This window comes from Trichosurus vulpecula, chromosome 1 (genome assembly GCF_011100635.1).
Source record: "Trichosurus vulpecula isolate mTriVul1 chromosome 1, mTriVul1.pri, whole genome shotgun sequence".
Taxonomy (NCBI): domain Eukaryota; kingdom Metazoa; phylum Chordata; class Mammalia; order Diprotodontia; family Phalangeridae; genus Trichosurus; species Trichosurus vulpecula.
The window spans coordinates 69,686,723-69,703,517 of NC_050573.1; positions in this window are offsets into that span (position 1 = coordinate 69,686,723).

Here is a 16,795-nt window from a genome sequence, read left to right on the forward strand (position 1 = left end):
GGCACACAGAAAGTGCTTAATAAGTGCTTGTTCCTTTCCTCTTCCCTTTCCCCTCCTCTCTCTCTGGCTGCGAAGGGATGGCAGGCAGGGAGATCACCAAGTGATCTATGACTTTTCTACAGCTGCCTTCTGTTGAATGAGTCACATTGTCTAAGTCCCATGAATGAAGTGTACTGGGGGCTCAGAACTAAGAAAAAATATTTTCAACTATTGTTATAATTTTCAGCATCCTCCATGTCATATAATATTAATAATAATAACAAAGAGTTAACACTTACATAGCACTTACTAGGGGCCAGAAACTATGCTAAGCATTTTACAAATATTATCTCATTCGATCCTTACAACAACTCTGGGAGGTAGGTGTTCTTAGTATTCCTATTGTACAAATGGGGAAATTGAGGCAAGCAGAGGTGAAGTGACTCTCCCAGGATGCCACTGCTATTAAATGTCTGAATTTAAATTCAGGTTTTGCTGACTTCAGGCTCAGTGTTCTGTGCACTCTGGCACCCCTTAGGCGCCCCTATCATATCCCTAGAACTCTAGCTCTGGTCTAGAACTTTTATCTAAAACTGGGAGCCAGGCAAGCATGTCTGAGCTTGGGAGAATTCAGAACATGGGAAGGGAGAGTGACTGGGAGGGTCCTCTGGTGAACAATAAGAGACTGAATGAAGCCTTTGGGAAAACCGGAGCTGCCTTTGGAAGGAAGGAATAAAAGATGTAAGGAAGAAACAAAGGAAAGTAGGAGGGAAGAAGAAAATAGGGAGGAAAGAAAAGGAGGGAAAAAAGGAAGGAAGGAAAAAGAAGGAAAGAAAGGAGGAAGGAGGAAAGGAAGGGAGGGAAAGAAGGAAGAAAATAAGGAAAGAAAGGAGGGAGGGAGGAAGGATGGAAGGGAAGAAAAGAAGGAAGGGAGGGAAGGAAAAAAAGAAGGAAAGAAGGAAGGAGAGAGGAGGGAAAGAGGAAAGGAAGGGAAGGAAAGAAGGAAGGAAGAAGGGAAGGAAAGATGGAAGGGAGGGAAGGAAAAAAAGTAGGGGGGAAGGAAGGATGGAAGAGAGGAAAGGATGCAAGGGAGGGAAGAAAGGAAAGAAGGAAGAAAGGAAGGTAGGGAGAAAGGAAGGAAAGAAGGAAGGAAGGGAGGGACATGTGCCTGACAAGCTAGAGACCTTCCTCCATTTCTCCTGACATGGCAAAGATACCTGTAAAACACTCAGCCTATCCATCTGTCATCCCCCACCTTCACCACATGATCAACCCATCTTTGCTTCCTAACATACATTTTTCCAATAACATCTTTTGGTCCTGTTCTTCTTGGAAAACACTGATCATATATCGCCCCTTGCTCCATGTAATATTGATTTCAGTACTTCGGAGACTGTTGTGCTCCACATTTCACCACCTTACTATATCAGAAGAATATTGGTATGAAAGAGACAGCCTTTGTTCCCTGGAAAAGCCCAAGGCTTTTAAGGGAGCTTTGCAGTTTCCTGAAGACAATCCAATTCTCTTCATGTTTAATTCTGGGCCCAATTCATTGTTCATTGGTACTGTCTGTCCCAGATACAAATATCAATGGACAAATTCTATAGGTGGTCTGTCTAATTGCCTGTGACATTTCAGACAATATACATTCTTCATCCATTTGGTTTTTCCTACATGGATGATAAGACCCCGCCTCCTTTTTTAAATAGATGATAACTACTCTTTTGAATGGTTACCAATATCTTCCAGAAGGCTCTGAAATGTTCCAGGGCTTGATGCCACCAGCACAATATCGTCTTCAAAATGGAACATCTAGAGGACTTCATTTTCTACAAAGTCACTAATGATTTCCTAATTGCCAAATCTAGTGGCCTTTTCTCAAGCCAGCAACACTGGACAATTTGTGCTTGCTCAAAAATTATACTCCATCTTCATCTTTGCACTGACTGTCCAGTATGAGTACTTGGAATGCTCTTGCTCCTCACCTCTAATTCAGCTCCCCTGGCTTCCATCAAGACTCAACTCAGGTCCCACCTTCTGCAAGAGGCCTGGATATTGGCAGTGCCAAAGACACATAGAGGTGAGATGGAGTGTTGGGAGTGAAGGACAGAGAGAAGGCCAGTTTGACAGGATCACAGAATGTGGAAGGGGGGATAATGTCTGAGGAGACTGGAATGGTAGGTTGGGCCAAAGTTAGGCTGTGTAGGGCTTTAGAAGCCAAACAGAGGAGTTTATATTTTAATCTAGAGGCAATAGGAAGCACTGGAGTTGGTTGAGTAGGAGAGTCAAACACTTAAGGAAAATTACTTTGGCAGGAGTATATGGAATGAATTGGAGTAGTAAGAGGCTTGCAGAACTGTGATCAATTAGGAGATTGTTATACTAAACTAGGTGAGAGGTGATGAGGGCCTGAACTCAGGTGGCAGTTGTGTGAATGGAGAGAAGGGGCCAGATGTGAGAGATAGCATGAATGTAGAAATGGCAAGATTTGGCAAGCGATCGGATCTATGGGCTGAGGGAGAGTGAGGAATCACAGATAATGCCAAGATTAGGAACCTGAGACATTGGAAAGATGGCAGTGCCTTCAACAGAAATGTTGTTCTCCAAGAAGACCAATGACACTATGAAGATGAGGACTTGCTTGTGAATTGGGTTTAAGTGAGGCAAGGCTGCACAAAGTCATCAGCCTCACTCTCTCTTCCAGAATCATTGGAGGCCAGTGGTAAGACAAAAGTCAAGATGACTGGCGATGGCCCAGGATGCAGTGGGTGGCCTTGCCCTTTTTAAACTAAGCTCTTTCGAAGGTTGGTTGGTCTGAGGCAACACCCATTCAGTGATTAAGGGCTAGGTTAGAATTGAGACAAAAGATGGCCTAGTTTGTCATTGCAAAAGAATCAACAGAAATGGGGAAGTTTGGAATAGGGGAGGTGTTAGGTCAGAGAAAGATAATTAATTAATTCAGTTTTTGAAATGTCAAATTTTAAATTTCTCCAGGACATCCAGTTTGAAATGTCCAATAACTCAGAGTAGGGGAGTAGAGACTGGGGCTGATTATATTGATCTGGGAGTCATAATTATCATAGAGATGATCATAAAACCTCTGGGAACTGATGAGATTACTGAGAGAGTATAGAGGGGAAAGAAGCTCAATCATCCATAAGCACAGTGGCTTCTAGTACTTTCTTCATCTTTCAGCCAGTAGCAAGATGATAAAGATGTGGCCTCTTGTAGAATATTGATTATGAAAACCTGCCTGATACCCACTATTACTCTCATTGGAGGTACCATCAGCTTATGTGCAGATGAGTCTCATAGAGATTTTGCAGAGATGGGAAAGGAGGCCTATAGGTCAGTAGTTGATATTCATTTGGTCACTATTTTTTTCCAATATTTTTTCCGATATTGAAAAGAAAGGAAATTTTTCCTTTGCCTTTGACATCTTCTTCACAAGCTATCACATGCTGTCTTGTGAGAGAATCACTCCCTCGATGCCCTCACAATTGTTTCAACTTCAGCCTCTTTTCCCCATCTTTGTTTTCTTTAGTCCCACTTCCATCTGCTCTACGAGCACATCTGGAACTGTGATGATAGAATCCCAATATGGCGGCTCTACCGTCCTTGGCAGTGAAAACAACTTCTTGTAAACATCTTTGCAGATATTTTCCATTTTCCTCAGGGATTTTTGTCTTTTGGTCCCTCCATCTTCCAAATGTCCTCAGGATGACCTTGCTTAGTTGAATCTTTGACATCCTCCATGGCTTCTCTTTGCTTTGTGAGAAAATACTTCTCCTAATCAGCCATCAGTCTTTGTAAGATTTTTACAAACCAGAGACGACTTTGGCTGTCCTCCCTTCCCACCTGGCAGCTAAGTCAAGTGTTTGCTGACTAAGGTGCTTTTTATGATGTTTTAGTCTCCTTGTTAATGGTGATTGATTTACGTGTATAAATTATACTTTACAAATTTATGTATATAATTTTAATAAATTAAAAGATTTAATATAATTTAATATAAAATTTATAAATATATAAATTATAAATTTATACTTCTGTATAAAATTATCATGTTTTTTGTTGACATCATTTCTGCTGTCACCCACTTTTTCAGTATCAATTACTTGTTTAAATGGCTTAGGATTGAGTTGTTTCAATTGCTTGCCTATCTTTTCCTCATTATCCTTCCAGATTTTAACTAATTCTGAACCTTGGTCTGAGAACATAGTGTTCTGACTATGCACAGACAAATTCAGTATTCAGATTCCACATCAGTAATGAGTCTCATATTAGTTAATGAAATATAAACAATTTCATTTTTTGCGATGTCATTTGGTGCTTAATAAGTACAGTTATCAACCAGTTCTTTTATCAAAGAAAGTATTTGTGATGTAAAGGCCTGAGGCTTCTGGGTGGTTTCCAAGTCTTTAGACTCTCTGATTCCTTCTTCCTCACCCATGCTTTCTGAAGTTTCTCAGCATCCTCACCTATTCCCTGCCATGTCCTAGGCACTTAATAAATTTTTGTTGGTGGATTGAAATCTAGGCTCTAGACTTACTTTTCTGTGTTTCAGAACTTTCTGCTTATATGATCTTGAACAAATCACTTGGCTTTTTGTATGTGTGTAATGAGGTAGTTGGACACGATGATGTCTCAGGCTCCCTCCAGCTCTAAATCCTATGCTCCCGTAATTCTCTGCCATAAGTCTGGGTGATAGAAATGGAGTACAGTGACACCAGATGCCTTTCCCGCCAAAGGCCTGTCTCTGTCTCCAAGAGGAGGCACTGGACCAGAAACAGCCACATACGCCCCCACCCCCATACACATGCACACATCCAATCTCCTCGCCAGCAGCCTGGGCTGTGGCCACCTGTGTGGAGTCAGGTGTCAGACCAGGCTAAAGTAAGGAGACACTGGGGGAGAGCTGCAGCCCAGTACCTGGTGCTGTAACAGGAGCCAGGAGGCCCTGCTCGGAGCTCGGCAGCAGAGCAGGTAGGAAAGGAAAGAGGAGGATACTGGGGCATTGAGGGCCAGCTCTGTTGTGACCATGGGGATTTAGCCACCTGATTGGGCCTCAATCTTATCGCCTAAATGGGGTAGACACAGGTACCCTTTGCCCTCCACCTAGTTACTTGCGGTTAGATGGCCAAACGCTCTGATGCCCTTGGCATGCCCGGGGTTGGTGGTTTATTGTAGAGAGTTATTGCCTCCTGGGTTCGTGGCTCAGGACCTGGGACTGAAGTAGGGAGATGGGTCGTTTTTTGTGGATCAAACACAAAATGCCAAGTCATCTTGGCGGATGGCTTGAGGGGAAGCCTTTAATACAAGGAAGAGGGATGGAGTAGAAACATTGATAGTCCTCAAAGACTATTTACCAGCAACCAAGGACACCCGAGGAAGGGTCCTGCCTTGGAACCAGGAAAAATAGGTATTCAGATCCCTTTTTCTCCCTGGATTCTCCTCCAAAACCACAGAGACAAATAGTCAGAAGCAGACAATGACAGATACAGAGGAAGATGCCTACATGCATGTGTGTGTGTGTGTGTGTGTGTGTGTGTGTTCCTAGAAAATACCTGTACAGTTCACAGGACCCCCACCTTTGCTGTCCAATCCATTCCTGTCTCTTATGATAGGAATTTGAGGGCAGATAGGAGGGGAAGGTGGTCCCTTGGAAAAGAGGAGATATATTTGAGGAGCTGATAGAACCCACTATGGAAGCAGCTCTTGGCTTTGCTTACAATCCCAGCCCATAGGAATACTCATCCTAAATGTCGCATATCTTCTGTTATCTACAGTTTGTGTTCCCATGGGTCTCAGCCTTCCAGGCCCTGCTGCATAGGCAGTGGCCTGTCTCTTACTTTGGGTATGGTGGCAAGTGTGTATGTTCAGGGCTCCTGCAGTGGCAGAAGGCCCAAAGTCAATTTCAAGCATGTTCCTCTCTAGGGGGCAGTCAGGTTAGACAACAAACCCATTGGGTTGCTAAGCACTGGGCTTAGCTGCAAGGCTACATAAATGAAGATTTTTTTAGAGAAGAAGATGTCCCCCATGAGACAGGGCAGGGCAGACGAGCTGGATGTGGCTCAAGCAGAGAATAGAACCTACAAGCCTGAGACCTGGGAAGACAGTAAATGAGCCTCAGACAGGGAGTAAATACACCTGGATCCCAGTCCTAGCTCAGCCCTTCCCTTGCAATTTGACTCTGGGCAAGTCACTTTCCCTCTCTGGGTCTCAGTTTTCCTATCTGTTTGATAGGAGTAATAGTCCTTGCCCTGACTCACTCAAAGAGAGTTGAGGTGTGGGAATGCAGGATACAGCACTAGAAGAGACCTTAGCGTCTGGCCTCTTCATTTTACATACAGGGACACTGAGGCTCAGAAGAGAAGTGACTTGTCCAAGGTCATACAAGGTACTGGGTCTACTGATTTTGAGAACTTTCCACTATGTTATGGGAGAAATATCTCTTCTCTGAGTTCATGTGATGGGTACCTGCTGACAAATATATATACTTACCACAACACAGAAATCATAGACATAAAAACCTAAGATTTATTATTATGCTCAGTCCTCAGAGGAAACCTAAATGATTATCAGGATTCTAACCAGATTACTTATGGGGAGAGTTACATCAGAAGGACAGAAAAATCATTCATTTACAAATTGCAATCTTGTACATTCTTCTGAGGCCAGAAAAGTTAAAGAGAAGATGAAGCCATAATCCTGGACTTCCTTCAGTACAATAATAGTTGAGCCAATTTAGTTAAACAGAGTCACGATCTCATACATCCCCTATGGAAACAAACTTCATCAAATAATAGGTGAACTAAATCAGGTCACAGATTAAACCACATTTAGAGGAATCACAAAAAACCAAGGAGTAGAATCTAAGGGTTGCCTAGGAGTCAGCAATGGGTTGAGATTCTTCCTTGGTTTCTTATCTAAGGAATGCTTAAGGCTATAAGTAAATTTTTGCATCCCACGGAACAGGTCTTGTTCAAATGAGGTTAATATTAACCAAAAGATGCAGGAGGAGTAACAGGAAATTTTAAAATTCCCATAACAACTATATGATCCCAACCTTGAAAGCAATACTAATTATAGCTAACATTTATAGAGTGCTTGCTATGTGCCAGGCACTGTGGTAAGAGGTTTTTTTGGTTGTTTTTTTTTTTACAAATACTACCTCATTTGATTCTCACAAGGGCCCTGGGAGGTAAGTGCTATAATTTCCCTTATTTTTACCATCATTTTTTTATTTTTTAAATTTTAAAAAGTTTTTTTTAATTACCCTCATTTTATAGATGAGGAAACTAAGACACAGAGGTTAAGTGACTTGCCCAGGGTCATACAGTTAGTAAGTATCTGGGGCCAGATTTGAACTTGTATCTTCCTGATTCCAAGCTCTACGCACGGCACCATGCAGCTGCCCCTGCAAACCTTGAAAAATATAATGATAACGATAGTAATACTATATCATTCACACATTGCTTTAAGGTTTGCAAAGTTCTTTACCTAGGTTAATGATCAGTGGGATAGCACATCAGAGAAACACAAGGGGTTCTCATTTCCAGACCACAAGGAGAGGCAAACACCCTCTTTATCAGTCATCAGGCTACTAGAATTTCCTAAATAGGAATTTATATTTTCGTGTCACTGTCATATATTTGCATATATCTACATAATGGGATCCTCTACTCTCCAATAAGTTTCTGGATTGTTGAGGTATGGCAGAAATGGCCCTGGAGGAGCAGAAGCTGGAGGCCCTCCCCGCTGGTGCCTGCTCTGCTCCTGACTGGACATTCAGCCTGTGACAGGACATTTCCCTTCTCTAGGCCTTGGTTTACCCCTTGTAAGCAGACGTTATTAGATGCAGTGATATCCTCAGGCTTCTGAGCAGTCTTCTCCTTTCTAGCTCTGACATTCTTGCTCTGTGTCTATCTTTGACCAAGGGTTTGCGGGGAGAGGTAGAGGGGTATTAAGCCAAACCGTTCATCCACTTGACAAACAAGTTAGAACTGTTTCCTTCTTTTTATTTGTATCACCAGTGTCTAGTACTGTGTCTGGAATATAGTAGGTACTGAATAAATGTTTGCTGATTTATTGTTTGACCAGTTGGCCCAGAGCCTACCCCAACACCTCGCCTAACTCCCCTCATACTCTCATCTCTCCCAGGTACCTCTGGCAAAGTCAGAATAGTCTGGCAGTAGCTATGAAGAGCCTTCGGGCCCGTTTTAAGAAGACAGAGGTGAGTCCTAAGGGCTGGGATGGGAGCCCAGGAGATGCCCACCAACTGTAGGTAATGCTCCTCCCCAAGGAGTCTTTTACTTGAAGCATACCTGGAATTTCATCTCTCTCAGTGACCATCCTGGTTCCCTGTTCCCAGATAAGAGAACCCCACCAGGGCTTGGGCAAGGCAGGCACTCACCAGGGTCAGGGTCCCTGCCCTGGGGGGATTTGCAGCCTGGTTAGGGAGACAAGACTCACACGCATGGCACACAAAAAGAATGGATAGTTTTGGAGAATTGGTTGCCTAGATCAGGGGAGGGGAACCTGCAGCCTTGAGGCCACATGTGGCCTTCTAGGTCCTTGGGTGTAGCCCAAGTTTTACAGAACAAATCCTTTTATTAAGGGGATTTGTTCTGTGAAGTTTGGATTCAGTCAAAGGGCCACTCGAGGACCTAGAGGGCCACATGTGGCCTCAAGGCCACAGGCTCCCCACTTCTGGCCTAGATAAATGGTACAGAAAGTGGGTGGCAGAGGAAGTCAGGGCAGAGACAGAGTTCTGGGACTTGGGGGGACTTCTTAGAGAAAGGCTGGCCTCTTGGAGAAGTTAGGCCTCGTCCAATAGGACAAGAAGAGGAGGAGGTACGTAAGGCAGTGAAGTGCAGTGGGAAGAGCACTGAATTCACTTTTGGTTTAAACCCCCATTCTGTCATTTACTAGCTGTCTCACCTTGGATAGGGCACAACTCTCCTCTCAGTTTTGCTCTCCTCATCTCTGCAACGGCAATAACTCAAATACTTACATTACTTCCCTCTCCCATGAGAAGACCCCAAGGAAACTGCCTTGTAAACCTTAACATGCAACAGAAATAGGAGTGAGCCATTACGATAATAAGGATGCAGTGAATGTCATTGCATCGCATACAGAGAAAACAGTGTGAGCAAAAACGTGGAAGTCAACGGAAGCCTGGGGTGTTTGAGGAAGAGTTAAGGAGATGAGTCTGGTGTAAACAGAGCGTCCGTGCAGGGGAGAAGGCAAAGAGGATGCTAGAGAAGCATCCCCTGCCTCAGAACCCCTCAGTCCATAGAGGGCCCCTCTCAGCCTCTCCTGATCCCCCACAATGATTAGCCCTTCTTGCTACATACACCCCCCCACAAATTACTTTGTCTTTTACATATACATACATATACATACACACTCACATATATAGTAGGTGCATACACACACATACACGTTTATACAGAGTGTCCCAAAAATCTTAGTTCAGACAGCTTAGGATTGCACTAAGACTTTGGGGACAACCTATACTGCACATCTACTTATCTATGTATATGTTTTCTCTTGCTTAGAGATAACATATATATAGATAGATAGATAGATAATTAGATATAAGTAAATTCCTTGAGGGAACCATGGTCATTTTGTCTCTGCCAATTCACCGTCCAGAACAATATGAAGCTGCTGGGTAACACAGTGGATAGACCACTGGACTTAGAGTCTGGAAGACCTGAGTTCAAATCAGGACTCCAACACCTCCTGGCTATATGACCCTGGGCAAATGACTTAATCTCTACCTCAGTTTCCTCAATTGTAAACCTCCCATGGTTGATGTGAGGCTCAAATGAGATTATAATATTTGTAAAGCACTTTGAAAATCTTAAAACAGTATATAAGAGCTAGCAATTATTATATATCATATATAGTGGGTGCTTAATAAATGCTTGTTTAGTGGACAGTGAGACTAGGGTTAGATCCTGGAGACTCTGGCATGCTGGGTTTCAGAGTTTAGGCTTTGTCCCAGGGGCAGGAAGGAGTCACTTGACAGTATGGGAACAAGGAAGAACTATGACCAGAGGCATGATAGTAGAAGATGAACCCAGTTGCCCATGCAGGCTGGATCGAAGGAGAAGACAGAAAGGCTGCCCGGGCCATCACCTCCCCCCCCTCCACAGTCTAGGCAGGAGACAGAGACTGGCATAGGAGAGGAGTGACTGGGCGACTGAATAGCCTGGGATTACCTGAGATTACACGTGCTTAAGTCATTAACAGAGAAGATAGAAAGAGAAACAGGTCGGGAGGATGAGTTCCATCTTGGATATGGTGCATCAGCAGGGGCTATGGGACATCTTGGAAACAGGAGCTCGCCATGGAGACTGAGGTTGAGGTTGTGGTTGGAGTCACAGTTTTGGAAGTCATTCACAGAGAGGTAGAGTCAGGGGTGTGCTGGAGCCAGATTGTAGTGGCTCTTCAGAGCTGATTGTTAAATTTTCAGGATGAGCATTTACGTATTGGAAATTGGCAAATGCTATTAAATCAGGCCTTGATTTATTGTTTTGTTGATTGTCTAGACTTAAGAAAGTAATGGAGAAAAATTTAATATTTCAGATTAAACCTTAAAATGTTTACATTATAATTCCTACATTCCCCCCACCCACCTCAAGAGCCAGTTGTTAAACATTTACCAGCACACTCCTGGTGTACAAAGTTGTGCTGTGGAAGCAGATAAGCTCTCTAAAAAGGCTAGGAACAGAAAAACTCCACCCCACTTCCTAGGTCAGACCTGTGGTCCACAGAGCCCAGAGTTCTCTTCCCGACAAAGCCATTCAAGAGCAAAATCTGGAATAGAGTGAGGGTAGGGGTCCATGGTGAGACAACATGAGATAGGCAGAGTGTTGCTGTTCAATCATTTTCAGTCATGTCCAACTCTTGGTGACCCCATTTGGGGTTTTCTTGGCAAAGTTGCTAGAGTGGTTTGCCATTTCCTTCTCCAGCTCATTTTACATATGAGGAAACTGAGGCAAACAGGGTTAAGTGACTTGCCCAGGGTCACCCAGCTAGTAAGTGTCTGAGGTCAATTTGAACTCAGGAAGAAGAATCTTTCTGATTCCAGGCCTAGCACTCTACCCACTGCACCACCCAGCTACTCTAGGCAAAATAGCATGGTATATATTAGAACAGTGGACTTTGAGTCAGACAGATGTGGGCCCCTGTCCTGCCTCCTCGAATTCCTAGTTTTGCAACCTTGAGCAAGTCCCTTAACAGTTCTGCACCTCAGTTTCCTCACCCATTAAAATGAGGGAGCTGTGCCAGATGTTGGCTCAGTTCCCTTCCAGCTCTGACATTCTTTTCCTACTCTATTCTACCTTTGGGTTAAGGAAACAGAAATGTGCTTAGGGAGTAGATGACCCCAGTGGGGTAGGGAATAAATAGGAGGGAGTTCTGTCAGTCCATAAACAAGCATTTATTAGGCACCTACTATTTGGTAGGTACAACACTAAGTGCTGGGGATACAAAAGAAGGGCAAAAAAAATCAATCAGCATTTGTTGAGACCCCATCATGTAAAGAACATTCTTCTGAATGCTATGAGAGATACAAAATTTAGTTAGGACTCAAGCCTGTTCTCGTAGAGCTCAAAGTCTAGTAGAGAGCATAAGACATGAGCACATATAACTATAGTACATAATATTACATTATAATTCAATTTGACAGGCATTTAGCAAATGCCATCTACTCTACTAGTATCCCTGGTGATGCAAAGACAAAAATTACACAGTCCCTGCCCTCCAGGGTGTATATTGCACTAGGGGGAAATAACATGCAATCAAGCAAACAGATGCAAAGTATACACAAAGAAATATGTGGTGCAGAGGAAAGAACACTGGGTTAGAAGTCAGAGGACCTGGGTTCAGATCCTGACTCTGTGTAGCCCTGGGCAAGTCACTTAACCTTTCTTGGCTTCAGTTTCTTTGTCTGTTAAAAATGAATGGGATGGCTTGGAGGGCCTCAAAGACCCTTCCAGCTCTCTATCTGTGACTAGAATAGAGAATAATTTCAAGAAAGAAAGAATACTAATAACTGGGGGAAATCAGGAAAGTCCTCACGTAGGAGGAGGAGCCTAAATCAGGTTCTGAAGGAATTGAGGGATTCTGCAAGGCAGAGGTGAGGAGGAAATGCATTGTAGATGTGGGGGACCACTCATGGAAAGTTATGGGGCCAGGAGATGGGATAGGCACAGCTAGCAGGCCAAGAAGGGGGACAAACATGAAAGAGGGATGTGTGAGATCTGAGTGGGAAGATCATTCTACCTGGGAGTATCTGGGAATCCTCCCTGGAGAAAGTGGCCTTTGAGCTGGACTTTAAAGGAAGAGTAGATATCGGACAGGTAAAGAGAGGGGCAGAAAGCATCATAGGTATAGGGACCAATGGGAGCAAAGACAGGAAAGCCTAGAGGCGCTTGGAGGGATTGACCAGATCCTGCTGTGTGTGGAGCAAAGGAAGAGAAGATAACTTCTTAATTGTCTGTAGTCTGGCTTCGGGCCTCACCATTCAACTGAAACTGCTGTCTCCAAATCGACTGATGATCTCCTAACTGCCCCATCTGTTCTCAGTCCTCATCCTTCCTAATCACTCTGCAGCCTTTGGTGCTGTCCATCACCCTCCTTCCCTTGACACTCTCTTCTCTCTAGGGTTTGGGGACCCTGCTTTCTCCTGGTTCTCCTCCTACCTATCTGACCCCTCCTCAGTCTCTTTTAATGGATGCTCACCCAGTCATGCCTGCTAATGGTAGATGGCTCCTAGTGCTCTGTCCTGGGCCCTCTTCTTTCTCTATACTGTTTCACTTAGTGTAATCTCATCAACTCCCATAGATTCAATGATCATCTTTATTCGGTTGATTCTCAAACTACTTATCCAGTAGATACTACATCTCTACTAACCTCCAACTATCTATTGGATATCTTAAACTAAATGTTTAAACTTAAACTCGATGTATCCAAAACCGAACTCCCAACCTTTCCCTCAACCTTCCAAACTTCCTTATTACTGTTGAGGGAATCACCCTCCTCCCAGTCACCCAAGGGCCATCTTTGATTCCTCACTCTCTCTCTCAGCCCACCATCAACAATCTGTTACCAAAGCCTGTCCATGTTGTTTTCATGACGTCTTTCAGATACATCTGTCTTCTTTCCTCTGACACGGCCACCACCCTAGTACCCCCATTACTTCACACCTGGACTACTACAATAGCTGATCTGCCTGCCACAAGTGTCTGCCTGCTCCGATCCATCCTCCACTCAGCTGTCAAAGTGACCTTCCTAATAAACTCGATAAACTTCAATGGCTCCCCATCACCTCCAGGGTCGAATATAAAACCTTCTGTTTGTCCTTCAAAGTACTTCATGATCTGCTCGCCATCTTTCTAGTCTTCTTACACCTTACTATACCCTTCCCCCTAAACATACTCTTGCAATCCAGTGACCTTGGCCTGATCACAGTTCTTCACACCATCCTCCTCTGGGCATTATTACTAGACATTCATATGCCTGGAATTCTCTCCCTCCTTATCTCCACTTCCTGCCTTCCCTGGCTTCCTTCAAGTCCCAGTTAAAATTTCACCTTCTATGGAGCTTATTCTGATCCCTCTTAATTCTAGTGCCTTCTCTCCGTTGATTATTTCCTATTTATCCTGAGTATAGATTGCACACAGTTGTTTGCATTGTCTTCCCCATTAAATGGTGAGCTATTCAAGAACAGGGACTGTCTTTTACCTTTTTGGCACACCTAGGGCTTAGCACAGTGCCTGATCCATAGCAGGTGCTTAATAAATGTTTATTGACTGATTGAAAGGTTGTATGGGGGAGAACAGGGAAGAGTACTGAAGAGAGGGTAGAACAAAGCAAGCTAGGGCTTTTAGAACCAGGGAGGCATCAGGCTTTCCAGCTGGGGTGCCAAGTGCTTAAGTGGCCCAGTGGAATGAGGCTGACTCCTTCAGACGTCTCCTTAGGCTAAGATCCCACCTCATCCCTACCCTCTATGCACCTGCTCCCCTGCCTCTCTTGTTTCTGTGACAAAGGGAGTCAAGTTTGCCCTGCATTAATGCATCCCAGAGGAGGGAACCAGATACCAGTCAGGATGGGTGACTGCAGCTGCTCTAGAGGTGAGGGCGTGGGGCAAGGGGTTTGGTGTCCAATCTCATTATCCTTATCAGAGAGCGTTTATCCTACGACTAATTGCCCAGGCGCTGGGTTGGGCGCCGGCTGGGGGGTGTCTCTCCCCTGGGAAAACTAGGGTCTCCTTTTCACCTGCACCAACCTGGCCTTTCCTATCATTCCCTGCATCTGCTAAGTTCCTTCATTTTGTTCTCCTCGCCCTTAATCTCATCCTCTCTCAGCTCCAGAATATCATTCCTCTTTATAATTTTGCACCATTAATTTTGATTTTGTGGTTGTTGCTCTTTCCACGTCCACTGTTTTTGTTTATTGTTTTCCCGATTCCGATAACTTCACTTTGTATCGGTTCATGTAAGTCTATCCATGCCTCTCCATTCAGTACACTCAGCATTTCTCAAAGCAAAACAATGTTCCATGTCATTCGTGTATCACAATCCGTTTAGTCACGAGGAAACACTTGCTAGTGATGAACTGAGCTCCCTTCCTTGGCAACAAAGATGCCCTCAGACAAATTCATTTTCAGAGCCCCTGTCTTTCCCCCTTCTGTGCCTTTCAGCCGTACTTTTTCACCCTACTGATAGAATGTCCTCCCTGAAAACTGAACACACTACATTCTTCCTGTCCTTGCCCCCCTTTCCTTCCAATCTCACAAGTCTCTTCTCCATCAGTGTGGTTTTACTGGTACTTTCCTTGGGCTCAGTGCTGAGTTAAGGATACAGCATAAGAAAGATAGTGATAAAGAAAAGTCAGGGTCCTTGCCCTTAGGAAGCTCACATGATCAAGATGGAGAAACTAATTTCACATCCATAGACCATTCTAAGTATAGTTAAGTGCTACGTTTGGATAACGGAGACTTGAAGTGCAATAGGAATTTGGGGGGTGGATCAGACAGACTTGGGATGATCAGGGAAGTTTCCCTGAAGGAGGTGGGGTTTGAATGGACCCCAGATGGCTGAAGACAATTTGGAAAGACCGGAAGGAAGGAATAGTATATTCCAGGCAAGGGGGGACACTGGTGCATGTACAGTCCAAGGAGGGCTGGGTGGAGACAGGCAAGACTGAAACAAAAAGGGCATAAGATGAAGGAGTGGGAGAGGAGAGCATGACCCTTGGCTTCCGTTTCCTCCTCTGTAAAATGGGGTTAATGTTACTTGCCCTGGCTTACACACAAGGTTATTGTGATGATCAAATGAGATAATGAATATACAATGATTTCTAGAGAGACAGCCGAGAAGTAAAGAGAGAATTGGCCTCCAAGTCTCACCTCTGACACACTGGACTCAGTGTTCTGGGCTCTGAGTTACAAAGAAGGTGCTAACCTGTGCTGGTGGAGGGAGTGTCCCTATCCAGAAAGAAGATCAGGAATCTACCTACACCAAAAAAAAAAAAAAAAATGAACTAAGGGCTCCGGTCCTGGAGTCAGGAGGACCTGAGTTCAAATCCGGCCTCAGACACTTGACACACTAGCTGTGTGACCTTGGCAAGTCACTTAACCTCAATTGTTCTGCCTTCTCCCATCCCCCCCCCCCAAAAAGGAATACACCTACACCATTGAAATCAGAGGTTTAGCCCCTATTCCTAGGAAATATGACCTATAATTATCATAAAAAATTGCAAACATACAGCAAGTGGGGAGGAACACTCTGGAGCCCCCAAACACCAGGCAGAAAAGTTCGGATTAAGGCTAGATATTGTAGCTATCTTCAGGTATTTGAAAGGTCTTCAGGTAGAGGAGAGATTAGATTTATTTTGCTTCAACTTAAGAGAGCAACCCATCTGCTCCAGCAGATGGAATTTCTAAAAATTCCAGTTCTGCCAAAGGGAAAGAGGGTGTCTTGGGAGGTCCTGAGTCCTCCAGCACCGGCGGTATCAAATGAGAGCACGTGTAAAGAACTTTGCATGCTCTCGGCAATGATGTCAGTGTGGTGAGGGTGATGACGGTGATGGTGGTATTGATGGTAGTGGTGAGGTTCATGATGACAGCAATACTGACAGTTGAATGATACTAGAGGGAATTCTTATTCTAGGAAGATTGGATTATGATCTACTCTGAGATTTTGTGTTTCCTTGAATGTCAGAGCCCGAAGAGCCGGAAGTGACTTTAGAAAAAATGTCACAGCTGGGAAAAGCCTTCAAACATAGACCATGAGAGCTGGAAGGGACCTCAGAGATCATCAAGTTTAAATTTAGAGACAGGAAGACACTTGATGGTTACAAAACATTTTCTCATGAGGACATGAAACAAAATTTAATCCAACACACCCAACAAGCTTTAAGATACACGCTTTAGTTTTATTCTAGGAGTGAGAAAGAGGAGGTGAAAGAAGGAAATGGAGGAGGAGATTGGCAAAGAGAGAATGAAATAGAAGGGAGGTCGGGCGGTGGTAGGCACACCCCCTTTGCCCAGGTGAAGTGTCATAAATTACTTGCCCAGTTTATGTTCAGGAACCTCTAGGTTTTTAAAAAAATGAGTGGGGGGAGCTCTGCCCTGTTTTTGTCTCCTTTGAGCCTTTTGTCTGAGGAAAACGGGGAAGTTAACAGGGTGTTTTGGGTTCAATGGGCGCAGGACCCCTTTCCTGGATCCCTCCACCCCTACTCCACTAGGAAAGGCCTGGCCAGTGGTAGGGGTGAAGGAGGGGCAGGAGTAAGGGCAGAG